The following is a 17,074-nucleotide window of genomic DNA, read 5'->3' on the forward strand; positions in this document are numbered from 1 at the left end:
TAAAGAGCTGTGTGAAGTTTTACGCTGAACTTGTGAACTCACTCTTGTTCCTTTGCATGCATGCATTTATTTAAGAAATAAGGAAATTCCCACTTCGGTTTGGATGTGAAGAACGACACTAGTCGCCCACAACACTGGGTACACATACTGCACACACTCTATTGACATCTAATTCAAAAGCTTTATCAACATATTTGCCGTTACAAAGATCATCACATTGTCTTTTCATTGACATTTTCAGAGAGGTTTATTATTGCTCTCCCTAATATTTTGGTCATTTAGCAGACGAGAGGTAACATATTGCTTTCAAATGTGATGCAGAGTCAGCATGTATTTGGATATCTAATATTGTGGCCAGTCACCGCATCTACCATTGTGTTTCTTATTACAAAATTTAAAACCAAACATTGATGTTATGTCCTGCAATTTTCATCAGTAAACATGAATTACACTCACACAGAATGGTACAATGTTTTTCTGTGGTTGGGACTTACACGAAAAGGTTAACATAACCAGACGGTTCAAACCACACAGCAACATACTCCACATAATAACTTGGATTTTTGCAACAAAATTCAAAGAGTTAAATTTTCCCAAAGGAAATAATGGAAATACTAGAATTAAACGATACATACAAAATAATCTATCACAGTTTTGTTTTTTTCTGGTTTTTCATTCCATAGCATGCAAATGATCGGTTGCCATCATAAAACCTTAATTCACAGCAAAGGCAATGTTAGAAGTAACACTTTATTTTACTATCATAAAATAAAAATAGAACTTAGAGAGGGTCCTCAATTACAAAAAATCTATAAAAAGATCTAACCCCAAATTGTATGTTGTTCATTACGCGCTGTAATATATCAATAACATAGGCTAGCGCAGCATTAAAGTCATAATTACCGTAAATACTTGTGTGACAAACATTTCTATGCAACAATTATAAAACAATCCAATGAAAAACGGAAATAAAAATAAGAAACAAAACATTACCTTTACTCCTGTGGTTGGCTTGCATGCTAGAAGGTGCACAAACCGGTTTGTAACCTCGAAACTTGTTGGTTGTGACCGTCAGAAACTGTGGACCCCCTGCATGTTAAGAATAACAAGGTAGCCATTAACCAAAGTTACAAGTAAAGTCATTACAACTATGAAGCCTTCAGTCTTGACGACAGGTCTAAGGTAAAATTCAGAATTGAACGTCATTATTTAGTGGGTCATTCACAAATCAAAGTCCATCCATCCGCTTTCTGTCATGCTTGTCCTCATTAGCCTTGCGGGTGAGCTGGAGCTTACACTATCTTTGCTGTCTTTGGGCAAGAGGCTGAGTACACTCTGGACTGGTTTCCAACCAATTGCAGGACACAACCATTCACACTCACAATCACACCACTTTACAGTCTTCAATGAAGGTGACATGCGTGTTTTTAGAATGTGGTAGGCTCCAGAGTACCCGGCGAAAGAACAAATAAGCACGGAAGAGAACATACAAGCCAGGACCTTTCGACTTTAAGGCAGACGTGATAACCACTAGTTCACTGTGCTGCCCCGATATCAAAGCTATTAAAAAATGTTTCAGAACAATTTTAGATTTGTGAACTAATTACATTGCTCCTTTTAGTATCAAATGCTACTAAATCCTCACGAGAACAGACATAAGGCTGTCAAGATGTATTAAACGCCCACACAGGCACTAAAGCGTAGCATCAGCCTTTTTCCCGAATAGCTGGGAGAACTCGTCGGTGTAAAACAATCTCACAGCAGAAGAATCAGTTCTCCGGGAGGGTCGTCCTTATGAGATGGACATTTGCCGGTTGTCATTGTGAGGCAGTAGAATGCAACTTTGTGTGCAGCCTGACTTTGTCCAAGGGAGTTGCTCACTAAATTGCATCCTTCATTTTTTCCTCTTCTCCTCCAGCCATCCACTGACTTCGGGTCAATGACTTTGACAACTTCCAAGTCGATGCCGTGATTGCTTTTGTCTCCTGTTTTGTGTCCCTGCCATCTCATCAATGCACCCGCATCCCCCACCACCCACCCCTACGTACACACACACACACCATGGCAGCTCCTCACACACAGCTGATGCGCATGCCCTCCTCGGCAAGTGACATGTCTCGGTGGGAAGCATGAATCAAAAGCTCATCTGGATGAGATTGCAATGTGCTTATTTATGAACATGTGTTGTAAAAAGTGGGTGTGAAATGTTAGCCGCACGGTGTTGGTGGAGCTAGGTGACAGGCTGATGAGCACTAGAGTCTAACAGGCCGGGACATGAGGTCATTACCGAGATGAATAATCAATGAAACTCTCGGAGGGTGAGTCTTCCTTACGGCTGCAGAAACTCCGTGTTTCCAGCTCAGGCCATTTACAATTATATGACTAATTTGCAATAGAGGCGCCAGGTTCTTTAATAAAACCCACTCTGTTGGTAAATAGTATGGATCTGTAACTGTGCGGGCCTGGTTCCTCCTACAACAGCTCTCATTTGCAATTTCTCTGACAGAAAACACTGAGAGTTGACCATTGTCGATTGTAATGTAGCGTGGTGTCAATCCGTCTAGTTTCTGTTAACAACCAAAGTGCAGGGATGTGCCGATTTCAATGTAAAGATTGCCTCGTTCATTTCATTAAACTAATCAGGCCCAAACCAAAATGTTTTGTCTTTTAGAGTGTACGTCTCTATGATTGTATATGCAATTAGACTACTGAGATGGACAGGCTCTTTGGTCATTTTTTCCAATGGTCTCCGAAAAGGGATGGCAGGGGAGGTAGTGGGAGCGTGTCATCACCCCGGCCGTGTAGGGAATCTGGCTACAATGCTTAAGAGCCTGGTTCTTTGATATCACGGCCAGTATATATAATTTTCAAGCCAACAGATCATGGATCAAATACAGGCTGTAGGTTCTCCTTCTCAGAGTTCTGTAACAAATTAGAATCACAAGTGGGATGGGTAGATGTGATGCTATCTGTGGTGTGGTAGAACCCTTGGGACAGGTGATCCCTGTGTGACAAAAGCCAGAGATGGGTGATGCACTACGATATTCAAAATGGGGCAAGTATGTCAGACAACAGCTAAACACCTGAATGGAAAGTTAGTGTTCTTTGTGGTTCTGTGGTCTCATGGTCGGTGTCCAGCATTTTCAAGCCAATCGACCTCAAATGAAATTGACGTTGTGGGTACTCATCCTCCTGTGTACTATGACAAAATGGCATCAGAATCGGGGTGTATCTGTGAAACCATCTGTGGTGTGGAAGGACCACTAGACTGGTAAGCTCTGTTTGGTAGAACCCAGAAATGGGTGATGCACGGGAATGGGGTAACTTTGAGGGCACTTGCTGTCACTCGGGTACAAAATCTGGTCACCATGGTAAAGAGCTATCTGGTGTTCCGGGCAGTGGAAAACATTTCTTCAGCCCAACAGACCCCACATAACATTGAAATTCAGGGTACAAGTTCAACAGTTCTGTGACAAATTATCTCCAACAGTGAGCTATCTGTTATAAGGTGTGGAGGAACCCTTGGGAGTGACTCCTGTTCGATAGAAACCAGAGCTGGATGATATTTGGAATGGGGCAGTAATCACTACGTCACTTACCATGGTAATGAGTTAGGCTCAAGGGTGTCGTGGTCAGAGGAAATTGTTGTTGTTGTTTTTTACCCAATGGACCCCATTGAAAATTAAATAGAGGACACCCTTCTTTATAGAGTTCTGTGACAGAATGTCATAAGAAGTGGGATGAATATCTGTGATGGCATCTGTGGTGTGGAAGAACCCTGATGACAGGTGACCCCTGTATGCAATAGATTTCAGACAAGGGACTACCTATATGGGGGGGGGGGCATTGGGACAAGTGTGTCACTCCATATGAGAAAGCAATCTAAAGAGTTTGGCTCTTTGATGTGATGGTCAGGGTACAGGGTTTTTAAGCTAAAAGACCCTGACTCAAATCAGGATTGAGGGTTTTCCCACACAGAGTTTTGTGGCAAAATAAAAGCGGGATGTTATTTGTGATCTATCAGTGGATTGGAAGAACCCTCAAGACTTGTGGTGTTTGATAGGACCAACAGATGGGTGATACACTATGATGAATAGGGTGTCCGTGAGGGACAGGCCTGCTTTCAGAATGGAAGAGACAAATCCTCGTAGTCATCGTTAACTAAATGCCATCACTAGGGGTACTACAGTAAAGAGTCTGGCTCTTTGGTGTTTTGGGAGCTGGAGTTTTCCCCCCTATTTTTTAAAGCAACAAGCCCATTGTACAGGTGTTTCGACTCAACAGCTCAAATCTGGGTTGAGGGCCCTCATCTTCAGAACTAGCTGACAGTCCTATGTAAAAAAAATAGCCCAAAAGATTTTTAGGATGTCCTACCCAAGGTGTCTGTGGTTACCCCAGTTTACTACTGACCTTATTCAAACCCTCAAACATATGTGTTGTTGAAGTTAATTCTCAAGCATTGTGTGACAAATGTTGAGGGATGTGAGGGATTGTTTTCCAATTTAGAATGGTGCTTGAAGAGGGAGTTTTCAATTAAAAAAACAACACTTTTTCTGATATTTGTTAAAACTGTCAGTATGACCTGACAGCAGTATGGTATGGAGGCTAAGAAGAAAAACAAAAAAAAGCCCATCCGTTGTTTGCTATCAATTGGGCATAAGACTTGCAAACAGAGAAAGAGCAAAGAGACTTCAGATAGCTGAAATGATTCAGAAATGATACAAAACTAGCTAAATCTCTACTCAACGGGTAGGTTTAGCACGTCTTTTAGATTTTTAATCAATAGTAGCACAACTATATTGTTGAAGCTGGATATAAATTCTCTGTGACTGTTAATCACAACTATACACTTAATATTATCGTATGTCATTATGAATGGCCATGTTTGATAATCACGCTCGTGCAAATTAGTTAGGGGTATAGCTCAGGTCAGCGAGTCCGAGGAGGAGAGATTAGTGAATTGAGGCTCCATTCAAATCTTGGTAAGAGTTTAAACACCGCAAGCATCGCCTTTGATGTTGAATGATAAGACAGCCCTTCAAAATTGAGATTGTTTGGTCCGAAAGGTGTTTCTTTTTAAGTCATTGCTGTGTATTAAAAGAACATGCCTTTTGATTTTGGTTGGTATCAAACACAAGATGTTTGAGGCAGATGAGATCGAAGGCCAAGATTTTCCTCATAAACTCATGTCTTAGTGCACTGTGTGAACCCTATTGGTTTTAAAGGTCACCTGACCACCCATGTTTTCTTCAGTGCTCAACCACCTGCCACAATTTTCAACCAATCTTCCTAAAACATTGTGCTATTATCATTTGATGGTAAGCCAAGAATCACATTGCTTTTTTTTCTCTGTTTTCAAGTACACAACCATTGCAATTTTCAGCATATTTTCCTCAGCCCCGCTTACGCCTTTGGCTTTGACGACACACAATGCGCCACAATACTTTTTTTTGTTCCATTCTTGACTTACAGTTAGCAAATTCAGAAATGTCTTTTGCTAACCTTGAGCATCAGATTGTGTGCGTCGTTCCTTGAAACATTCCCAAGATTGCCTCTCACCACCAGTGTCTGATGTGATGTGAATAGCATGTGAAGAACAGTTAAGATGATGCAAGCAGACTGTTGAGCATGTACCTTGGTGTGAATTTGCATAACTCATTTATAGGGCGCCTCCTTAACAGCGAGTGACACTAGTTATGTGCTCAAAAATGCAAATGAGGCTGCGCATTGTTGAATTTTACCAACCCAAAAAAACCTTTCAGAGATTCCTCTTAAAACAATCACACACAGCAACGTCAAAACTCTTCCGCATGTACTTTGTACTCTGGTGAGTGTGAAATTTTGACTCCGAATTGAAACGTTGGAGAAATGGCGTTTTGACCCCTGAGGATTGGAATTTGCATGCAAATCCACAGCTGGTCGCTAACAAAAATAATTTATTCTACACGTCTCCTGATAACAAGGCTTATGAGATGCATGAGGCCTCTTTTGTTAGATGCACCGCCGGGCCCGCAGCTCCGCCTGTGGATGTGCTCGAGCGACATGACAAGTGTTCACCTCTGAGAATGCACTGAGCAACGGCTGCTGGTAGAACGCCAAGGACCGGTCCTGCCGTGTCACGGGAAATGTCAAGAGAACGTACATCTTCGTCCAATACTAAATATCCTTCTTCAAATGGGGCAGTGAAATATGACATTTCTATGGTTGAAACAAATAAGATAAATCGGCTCATTAGTCCTGAAATAAAAGTCTGTAAATAGAATGTTCATCACACCCAACGGGAGGCATGCAGATGATTTCAAGGTTGTTCAAGGTTGCGAAATTTTAATTTGCTCTACGGAACAAACCCCAAAAAGTGTCTCCCTCTGCAATCTCAAACACAAAGTGAAATGCTATTTATTCCCATTGCATTGGGAGTGCAGATAACCTGACACACCAGATGGTTTGTTCCACAAAAGACTTTCACAAAATCACCAGGGAAAATGCTGATGGAAACCATTGGGAAAGGGGGCAGGTCCTTTGAAAAAAAACAAAAAACAAATATGTGGAAGGCAATTGGACGAAAATTCTGTCTGTCACATTCATTACGGGCCACTGCGATTAACACGTAAAAGTCTATCTATCTATCTATCTATCTATCTATCTATCTATCTATCTATCTATCTATCTATCTATCTATCTATCTATCTATCTATCTATCTATCTATCTGTCTATCTATCCATCCATCCATCCATCTATCCATCCATCCATCCATCCATCCATCCATCCATCCATCTATCAAATAGTTCCCGGATGGGAAGTAAAAACAAACAAACAACTAAATAATGTGGTTGCATTAATGTGCACACCCTCTTATAACTGGGGATGTAGCTGTGCTCTGATAAGAATTAACCAATCACATTCAAACTCATGTTACAACACCATCGTGCCACCATTTAATTTGCCCCCAATTAAGCTCAAATTAAGTTAAGAGTAGGCTTTTCCTAACATGGTTTTTTGTTGCTTTCTAAGGGAAGCCTGAAGGGTTTGTGCTAACACTGCTACTTGGAACTGTTAATAATTCCCTCCACCTTGACTTATGTCTAGTTTAGCTTTAGAAAAGCAGCCCTCGAGCATGCTTTTGCGGACATTGAGACATATTTTCCCCGCCAATGTTGTTAGGGTTCTGAATTGTATGTTGTCATCCTTAAGAGAATCTTTTGTATCTCCAAGTCCATATATCCATTTTCTGTAGTGCTTATCAAAATGAAGGTCAGAAAGTGCCAGCTAGGACACTCATAGACACAAAAAAAAAATTCCTACTCACATTTACACCATTACAATTTAGCATCTTCAATGAACCTTGTATGCATGTTTTCGGAGTGTGGGTGGAAGCAAAATTACTTGCAGAAAACCCACGCAAGAACCTCTTGGCCTGTGCTAATCACTACACACCGTGCCAACCTAAATATACACCAGGTAAAGTATTCAAAATATATCATGTTTTTGGAAGAATTAGGTAACAAGCACTTAGTGCACATGTATATGGTACGGGTCATGTAAATGTAGTGTTTTTGCATTTCTGGGTAAAACTATACTTTTAAAACGGCATTTTTACTGCACCATTCTCATGTATTGTATATGTACCCTAAAAGCACCCTATCCACCCACAAAATGTGCCTGTGCTCTCAAAGAAGTGAAATTCCGACTGCAATTGGCTGACGACCAGTTAAGGACAGACCCCGCCTCTTGGCCAAAGTCAGCCGGGCTGGGCTCCAGCTCACCTGCGGCCTTAAGAAGGACAAGCACTATAGAAAATGGATGAATGGATGGGTGAAATTCCGACAAAACTGCTGTTGTGGCAACATCGACACGCAACTCTCTTCTGGGGGCTCCCGTTGATTGCAAGCAATCAATTCTGCTTTTTGGGCCCATTTAAAAGCAAGCCTTCTATCACTTTAATCTCTTTAAAGAACTCTGACTGGTTGTGTACAGTTTGAAGTTGGCCAAGATGGATTTGCAAGATTACATAGCCTCTTTCTGCTCAACCCATCTGACCTCTCAAGGATAGATAGCTACAACTGGCTGGAGAGGGAGAGGGAGCACAATTGCTCACTTTCTCCTTTTGCCAGTCAAATTTGAACATTGAAACTCTGGTACAGAATCTCAATGCATGCAATGCTGTCGCCCAGATGAAAGGGAGAAATGATTCGGGGAGAATCTCATACATCATAGGCTACATAGCATAAGCCATGTTTCCGCAGTTCACTGTGGTGCTGGCTCGGTTTCCATTGCAGGGTGTGGACAAGACATGTAAATAGTGTAATGTTATAGCAGCAGTGGCACTAGGACGCATAAACCGTCAATGAATCAAACAGATAAGATACATGCAACACAGTACAGTGATGCGGGCCGACATTTGTCATAAAAAAAACAAATACACACTACATTCAGCTGTTCTGTTTGTAAATGCTTTTTGGTGTTGTTCTTTTGGTTGTTGCACAATGAGTTGCCTTGTGTATGAAATGTTCTGTATAAATAAATTTGCCTTGCCAATTGTTTTTAAACATACAGTATTTTGTCTTGCTTTGCATTTAAACCTTTAGAAAAAAAAATGCACAAAATATGCATGCTATCAGAAGTGCAGTTCAATTTGTGACCATGACGGAATCTCAAAACAATTGTATCTGAAATCATCCTTCCCCATTACTGTGAATAGGAAAAAAAAACAATTTAAACAATCGCACTCTCAATTTATTGCACTGAAGGAAAACATTTGCTCTCCCCATGTCCTACAAACACAGAAAAGGTGAGCACAATACATGACTGTACCTAATGTTTTCATCCAGTTTGAGGATGTCTTAACCTCCCCTGCCCCCGCCTCCTAAATTACATCACCAGCGCAGGAATGACAATTCTCTGTAGACCATTCAACAGGCATAACCTATTTAGCTTGGTAGGGTATCCATTTTTCCGTCGATTTCATTGTGAAATTGCCAACCACCGTTTAGCATCCTTTCCTCATTCTCAACAATGGAGGGAAAAAAGACTACCGGCGTATTACTTGATGGAAATCGTCCAGACAACATGTAAAAATGCCCACAAGAGGCTGTGAGAGGGCATCAGAGCAATTCCATTGGACACTTGGTATATGCTTTGAGGCAATGCCATGGCATCATTGCTCTAGCAGAAAAAAAATCTGATATTCTGAAAAGTGTTTTATTCATAGATCATAGAACATCAAATGCTCTAAATTGGAAGACATTGGAGGAGTGAATGTGACTGTGAATGGGTTTTTGTCTATATGTGCCCAGTAATTGACCGGCAACCAGTTCAGTATGTACCCCCCACTCTCACCCAAAGTCAGCTACCCGCAACCCTAATGAGAATCAGCCTGACAGAAAATAGATAAATAGTACTCAAAAAGTCGTGAAATTACATTTTCACATCTCATCTCATCTCAGAATTATGCAAATGTTCTTGTAATCATTCAACTTCATTCTTTTAATTGTCTGACCTTATATTGTGGTAGTTGTCTACTTTTCAGTGTGGCCCTAATAATGTCATCCATCTGGAGCTAATCCAGGTTGCTCATTCTTGCAATTGATATAACATGGAAAATCCCATTTTGATATGATAAAAAGCTTTACTGTATACGTCTGAATCTTTTAATCCTGTTGGTAAGATACCTATTGTCATTGATTGAATTCAGATCTGTTGAGGATAAAAAAAAAAAAAGGTTACATTTTCAAAAAGTATCGCCACCTTTCAAACATTAAAACATTTTTTTGTAGTTTCTTCCTTTCATTTGTTTAGATGCTGGAACAACATTTCCAGTAAGTAAATGTTATAAATAATATATGTACACTAAATTATAAATAAGTATTAAAAAAAACTGAAATTTGTTTCAGTGTCATGCAAATGTTAGAATATGGCTTCTGTTACCAAGACAACCGGGGCATAACAAGGGCATCCAATGATGTCAGCGTGTACTCAGTGTTTCCAGCCAATAACAAGACCTTAGCCACATTTCTTTTAAGCGATGAGCAACAAATCCAGCAACTTTTTCTGGTGTTATCTGAGACTTCTGGAGACTCTGGCAGCAGATGTTTACCCTTCAATGTCCAGACTGCTAATTAATGGCATGTGTGTGAAACCACCACTGGCTAATTTAACCATCTCCCCTGATAAAGCATGCACAAGATTCAATGCATTTTCACTTGTGCATTTTTCACCAAGCCACCAAATTACATTTTGTCAAATTGCAGCAGTTTGACGCATCTCCAAACATAAAAACCGCCCCGTGTAGCGGAATAATTTGAATATGTGACGGTTACGGGAAGCTATCAAAACAATTTAGCAAATGGTTATCTGTGCAAACACTGCAGTTATGCTTATCTTTTAGTTAAGACATGAAGGTGCTTCCGCTACATTTAAAAAAAAAATAAACAGAGAAAAAAAATGTGTAAGTGAATATAAGACTTTGTAAAGCGTTTTGGGCACCCGATGGTGTGGATAAAGCACTATGTAAGCACACTCCGTTTACAATTTAGCTCAAATTGGATGACATGCTTTTCGGCAAAAGCACATTGAGTGATCCCTTCCAGTTGATTCGGAACCCATTCATTAAAGTCAACACTAATAGTGAATGAGTATTTTGGGGGCCCCAGTCCCAAAGCTCTTCTATTATATGTATATATATGTGTGTGTGTGTGTGTGTGTCATGGTTTTTGAAAACCGTCAAAACCGGTCGGTTTGTTAATTTCGTTGTGACTCCTTGGTCGTTTTGTGCTAAACTACCTCAAGATGGCAGCATGCATGGTTACGCTGGTGTGCGTATGGCTATGGTTATGGCGGCGTGCCATGACATATGCGTCATATCCTTCCAGCAATGCAGCTGCCAATCCATGGCAATGGAGGCTGTTTTTTTCTTTTTCCTTCTTTTTGCCTCGCTGCTGCCCCTATTGGATTCATAATGATGCTAGCATCTACAGGGTGTTTATACATCCAACCCAAGATCTCTGGTACATTGAATGGATGTTGGAATTATAGTTGGCTGGAAATCGTAATGTTCATGACTGAGATGTTTTGCTTCTCACCGAAATTTAGTTTAACCCGAGGATATTCAATGCTAGCATGCAACTAGCCGGCCACCGTTGTTAAGAACTGGTAGGCATTTAGACCCACTAACTGTTTGAATTCCTACAGCGGTTACCTGATTTGGGTGTACCGTAAATCCTCTCAAATTAAAAAAGAAAGTCTACAATTAAAGCACATTTCATTAGAAATCCAGTGTGGTGGTGTTTAGAGTCAAAAAGATGACAGTTGTGTGGTTCATGTCCCATGAATGAAGACATGAAGATGTTAATATACTCCATGCATGAGCTGAGCTCACATATAATTATCATCAGGTAGTAGGTAACAATCATTACTCTATCAAGGTGAGATGTTAATTATGACATCTTAGCTATGTGTATCATATGAAACTTATTTGATCATTATAAGATCACTGTTTTCCAACCTGTGGAGCCAAGGCACATATTTTGCAGAAGGAAATTAAACCTCATTGTAACATTGTAAACCACCAAAGACAAATAACAAAACCTATGCATACTGAAATAATGATCTTGACTCAGTTTACTGACAAATGTACTTACTCAGTCTGAAATGCAGGCTTGTATGGTTGAACACAAAGCTGAAGTGGGCCCTCGGCTCTTTATCTGTCTTGCGTTTTTGTGAAAGTGCCCCCTCACCCCTCTGCTGCGCAAAGTCAAGTTTGGTTTATGCTTGACACATCCGTGAGGTCCGCACAGCTCCATGTGGTCATTTGCGGCGTCCACATTGGCCAACCTTTCCGCACCGCATACTTGTAGAAATTTCTAGCCCACATGGAAAAAAATGGAGGAAGAGCATTTACTACAGGTTACAAATACAAATATATATAATGGTTGTATAATAGTTTCTATACTACCCTTTACAAAACCCATGTCCATGTCAAAGCAATCAGTGGATTTTTTTTTATATTTTAAGTTTTTCAGATCAAAAGTGTCGCCATGTTGTAGAACAACAACAGGATTCTCTTCTTCTCTTACAGTTAAGTGTTGTTCGTATGCCGTAGACGCTATTCACCGCCCCCCGTAGTATGTGAGAATATCGGTTAACTGCAGGGTCAAGCCGCACAGAATATGGATGCTGCAAAAGCGTGCGCGGACGGGATTTAAACGAATAGGAACGCACCACTCTGTCCCATTTAATTCTTGTAATTCTATGACCTGAATGGGGCACCAAGCTGACTTGACTGCCTCACTCCTCTTTCCTGTGGACGACCATCAATATTCCACTGTTGACTGCGCTACCATAGGAGCAAAACCCGAATGACAAGTTAATCTCACCCGCAATCAGGCCCCGGCCGAGCGCAAAGTGAATCAAGGGAAAGATGAGCCGAGATGTTAGTCAACTCCACTACGACGGAGTCCATTACAACAGGTATGACGTTACACACCGCGGGAATAATGTGCTTTCCGGTGAAATTCAATTTGTCGTGAAACAAGCCGAGCGTCCCGGTGTTTTACTGGCAACAACCCCGCTATTCATTTGAGGGCGGCGGCCTCATTAGAAAGTTAGCTTTTAGACGAGCACAACAGTCAAAGCCTTGCGTTAAAACGTGGTCTATTTATTATGAGGAAGAAGCAGAGTTTGGAGTTCAGATCCTATTAAATAGTTGGCCTGTGTCAGTGCAGACACCGCTGTTGATAGCCGCCCTTTCCTGGGGTTTTAACATACACCGAATGATAATTAGCTTCTCTTTCTGCCCTTATCTCTTACCTGCAGAAATGGACATTTTATGCAGTCTGCAACCCAGCCAGGCAAAGTTGATGCTCCCGAGAGGAGCACAGTAGCCATGTTGCAGACAATGGAAATGAACTCGGAGACAAGGCAGGGGGGTTGATTTAGATGGCGGCCAACACAGAATTAAATGAAGATCCGGGCCAGACAGGGCTCGCTCTTTGGCCCCGCAGATGGCGGACGCGGCCTCCGCTCGCAATGATGCTGGCGAGGAACGCCCAGCGCCACATCCGCTGGAGTGGTGGAAGGGGGGGGGGGAAAAAGAGAAATGCAAATGTCATATTGTTGAAATGCTGAGAGCTAAATGTCAGTCCATCTTTTCGATGTTGGATATGGGCTTGATATGTGTGTGTGAGGGGGTGGGGGTATTGATGTTTGATAGTGGCAAAAGGCAGGTTATGCTAACACGTACGATATTTGAGCAGAGAATGAAGCATTTGGAATGTCCTCCAGCTGAGAGCATCCTGCCTCGCAAACCTTTTACTGTAGCGTCTAAAAGGACACGCGCATAATGAACATACGCACCGGACACTCCATTAGGTACATCTGCATGATTATCTCTTGTCTTTACAAAGATAATGCTGTTCCAATTTTGAAGTATTTTTGTGTGAATACAGAGAGTCAATCACCTCATTAGTTATTCTGCCACTCATTTTTAGTGTGCAGAACAGCACTATCACTCAAGAATTGGAACAAAAATGTGAGTCTGAGATGAGCTATTGAGCTTTTCACTGCAAACACTTAACGCTACCAAAATATTGCAAAGATTTAAAGGTGACATCATGGGTGGAAAAGCTGTAATATCATCAGATTTACTACAGGGTAAGGTCCAGTCAGATTGTTCTGATGTCATCCAGTTCATATTTTGGGCAGTATTTCTAATTGATGTGTTTTTTGGGGGGAGGTTTATTTTTGTGCAACGTGTTGTTGCTGTGCACAGCCCTTGTGATTATTTTCTTTTCTTGTACTTTCCTTTGTCGTCCTGTCACATTTTGTCCCTGCACAGAATGTGTTGATAAATCTGCGACATCATAACTGTTTGTTCAATTCCAAAGATTCACTATCTTTTAATAGAAAAATATTAATACTAATATAAATATACACCATGTACGATGTACTGTTGCTCCAGATTAACATTGTAATATTGCAGGAAATAAATAATAATATTACCAGTAAAACGTTATAAAACTACAAGGGAATAAGAGGCATTATATTATGTGATAAAAGTCAGAACTGAAGTCCGCTGATAGTGTAGTGGTACACACGCCTGAGTTGTGTGCGGGCAGCGTGGGATCGATTCCCGCTCAGTGACAGTGTCTATGTGTGCCCTGCGACTGGCTGGCGACCAGTTCGGGGTGTAGTCTGCCTTCGCCCATTGACGGCTGGGATAGGCTCCAGCAACTCCCCGCGACCCTATATAGGATAAGCGGTTTGGAAGATGACATGACAAGTCAGAACTGAAAAGAATGCTGGGAATGGTTGCAAAAAAGAAACGTTACTACAAGAAAAATATCAATATAAGATCGTTTGTCTTGGCTATCAAAAAATTCATTTTTTTTCTCTTAACATGTTTGATTTTATTCTCTGCATTCTTTCAGACTGCCTTTCTTCACAATATAACTTTTTCTCACAGAATTCTGGTAATTTTCTTGTAAGATGACAGCTTTATTCACGTAAAATTATAAACATTTTCTAATGGTAGTCCGACAGAATTTTAGGGGGGGAACAGAAAGACATCTCTTAAAATTAGGACTTTTTAACTGCATTTTCAATGTTACAACTCGATTATTGTTCAACTTGGACTTTTTCCTAGACATTCTGAATGTATTCTCATCAAATACTTCCTTTTCCGTGGTGATATTTTGCTTTCCAATCACAAAATAATTTATATTTGTATATTTTTTTTAAATGTGTCGAGAACCATGTTTTATTTGCATAACATTGACTTGATTCTTATTAAAAATTCTGACTTTGTTTACCCTTTATATTTTACTTGAAAATAACTGACCATTTTCATGTAATTCAAACCACAACATTATTCTTGTAACTCTCTGACATTATACAATAATATTTGTCTTTTTTTTGTGGTCCTAATACGCCGTAGTAACTGTATGCGTATGTAAGGTCAACCAAGAGTCATCTGGCTGCGATCCAGGTTGCACATTCTGCGCAGCGATTTCAATGTAACGTGGAAAATCCAATTTAACATGATCACAAGCTTTATATGTATACGTCTGAATATTTTAAGCCCTGGTGGAGGGCTTTGAGCTCCGGTTATCTTTGATGCAGCTCTTGTATTGGATCACATTTGCACATTAGGAAGTGTCCAGACAAAAATGATTTAGATTTCATCTGTAGTTGTGTCTTAAGTAGTGTAAACACATAACAATGTTTAACACTCTAACTGTTAAAACGTGAAGGACAATACATGTGCAGGAAGAAAATATGGCAAGTGTGTGGTGTACTCGAGTTGTGTCTTAAGTAGTGTAAACACATAACAATGTTTAACACTCTAACTGTTAAAACGTGAAGGACAATACATGTGCAGGAAGAAAATATGGCAAGTGTGTGGTGTACTCGAGATGATATAGACAGCATACCACACACGGTGAGCCCTTCGACCAGTTATGAGTTTCTTTTCCAAAACCAATTGTAGTACCAACATCAACCTGTGTGAGGCAGCCAAGGGACAGCCAGACTAGTGGAATATACAAAAAGAAGAAGAAGAAGCAGTGTAGTTGTAGAAAAAAACTGAGGAACAAGTTAGGCTAACTTTTAGCTTACAGTGTACAGTATTCTAACTACATTGCGGGTAAGGATTTACCATCGGAAATATTGAACATGTTTAACATTTACGACCGTCGTCCCTAACCATTTTCCGAGCAGATCAGTGTGGAAAATATCACTCATCATTCTCCATTAGATGGCAGAAGTTACATTTAACCCGTGCTTCCACCTATTGCCATTCATACAACACAATAACAGCTTTGTGTTTAGATAAAGATTTCACACCCAGGAGGTAAATCTGTGAGAAAAATTGAGATGAGATCATTGAATATACGTTTGGTTGTGTGCTTTGGGATTGTTATGATGCAATGTGTCCTTGGCTCAATCAAGGTTGGGAAACACTTTTTCAATGTCTTGGAAACCTTTGGCCTTTGGATAATGACACACTGTAAAAAAAGATGTAAACAGAGAGTGGTAGCGTCAACTGAGTATGAGACTGTGTTTGATTAATTGAAATCTTGGGGACTGATAAGCAGGGACATATGGTCAGGGTAGGCAAGTGAGGCAGTGCCACCCCCTGCTGGCCGTTCTCTGCATATAAAGAGTAAAAAAAATATATATATATACATATATAATAATTACATTGAATTATGTTCCATTTTAATTCTATGGTCCGTGCTTTACATTGATTTCAATTTTTAATCCAATATTTATCAACAATGTTATCATTAAAATAGCTACATTTGTTTTTTCTGTTCAAATGTGCTGGCAAGAAGTGAGGAGAAGCACTGAACGTAGAGCCTCCATTGACCATTCACACATGAATCATGACTCAGGCACTTGGCGCGTACACTCACACAATAAACGGCGCTGTTTGTCTTTCAATCGCCAATAAACGCTTTTTATCACACATGTAATGCACATGCTGGCGTTCAGCAGTCTGTTTACTATATTACATGAATGTGTGTGACTTATTTAATCTTTCTGATCGGCAAGAAAACTGACAAAGTGCCCGACGGCGGCAAGAAAGTACATTGCCACTGCCACCATGTGGCAGTGCTGCGCTCCATTTGCGCAATTCATAGAAGAAGCCCATAGATATAAATAACCACTATAAGGAGCCTCGGCTGGTTGAGATCGTGTAGATTTAGCCACCGTCTTGAACTGGGATACCGTGGCGATCTCTTCCATTTACGTGAATCTTGAATCTTGGAAAGTATAAACGGTGAATCGAAGTTAGTTTAGTTTAGTTGTCTCTGATATATATTTCATGTTGCACACCACACGTAGTACCAGATCAAGCAAGTATGCAAGAAGAGTGAAAGAGGTGCACACAGAGTGTTCACCACTTGAGCTGGCCTGCTGGGGACGATGCCTTGCTCAAGGGCACCTCCACATTAGCCAGTAAGCAAACTGCCATCCCTCCAACAAGTAATTGCCATTTTAAAATGTCTTTTAGTCAAAACCTAATTTTACTAGAGTGTGTTTGTACTTCTACTTAAGCACCAAGTGTGAGTACTT

The 17,074-nt window shown here is 40.5% G+C and overlaps 1 long non-coding RNA gene across 4 annotated transcripts in view; it reads right to left on the reverse strand.

The window, feature by feature from the left end:
* Window positions 1–17,074, reverse strand: part of LOC147136414 (uncharacterized) — a 47,414-nt gene that overhangs the window by 5,350 nt on the left and 24,990 nt on the right. For 3 of the 4 annotated variants that reach the window (XR_015089527.1, XR_015089526.1, XR_015089525.1), the window contains exons 4-7: window positions 15,427–15,524; window positions 12,806–13,059; window positions 11,638–11,859; window positions 994–1,089 (exon numbers count right to left, since the gene is read on the reverse strand). This is a non-coding gene — a long non-coding RNA (uncharacterized LOC147136414). The remainder of the gene's footprint in view (window positions 1–993; window positions 1,090–11,637; window positions 11,860–12,805; window positions 13,060–15,426; window positions 15,525–17,074) is intronic. The other variant, XR_015089528.1, reaches the window with a different exon arrangement.

The sequence above is a fragment of the Filicampus tigris genome, chromosome 14, assembly GCF_054856515.1.
Source record: "Filicampus tigris isolate MCC_2025a chromosome 14, RoL_Ftig_1.0, whole genome shotgun sequence".
NCBI lineage: Eukaryota > Metazoa > Chordata > Actinopteri > Syngnathiformes > Syngnathidae > Filicampus > Filicampus tigris.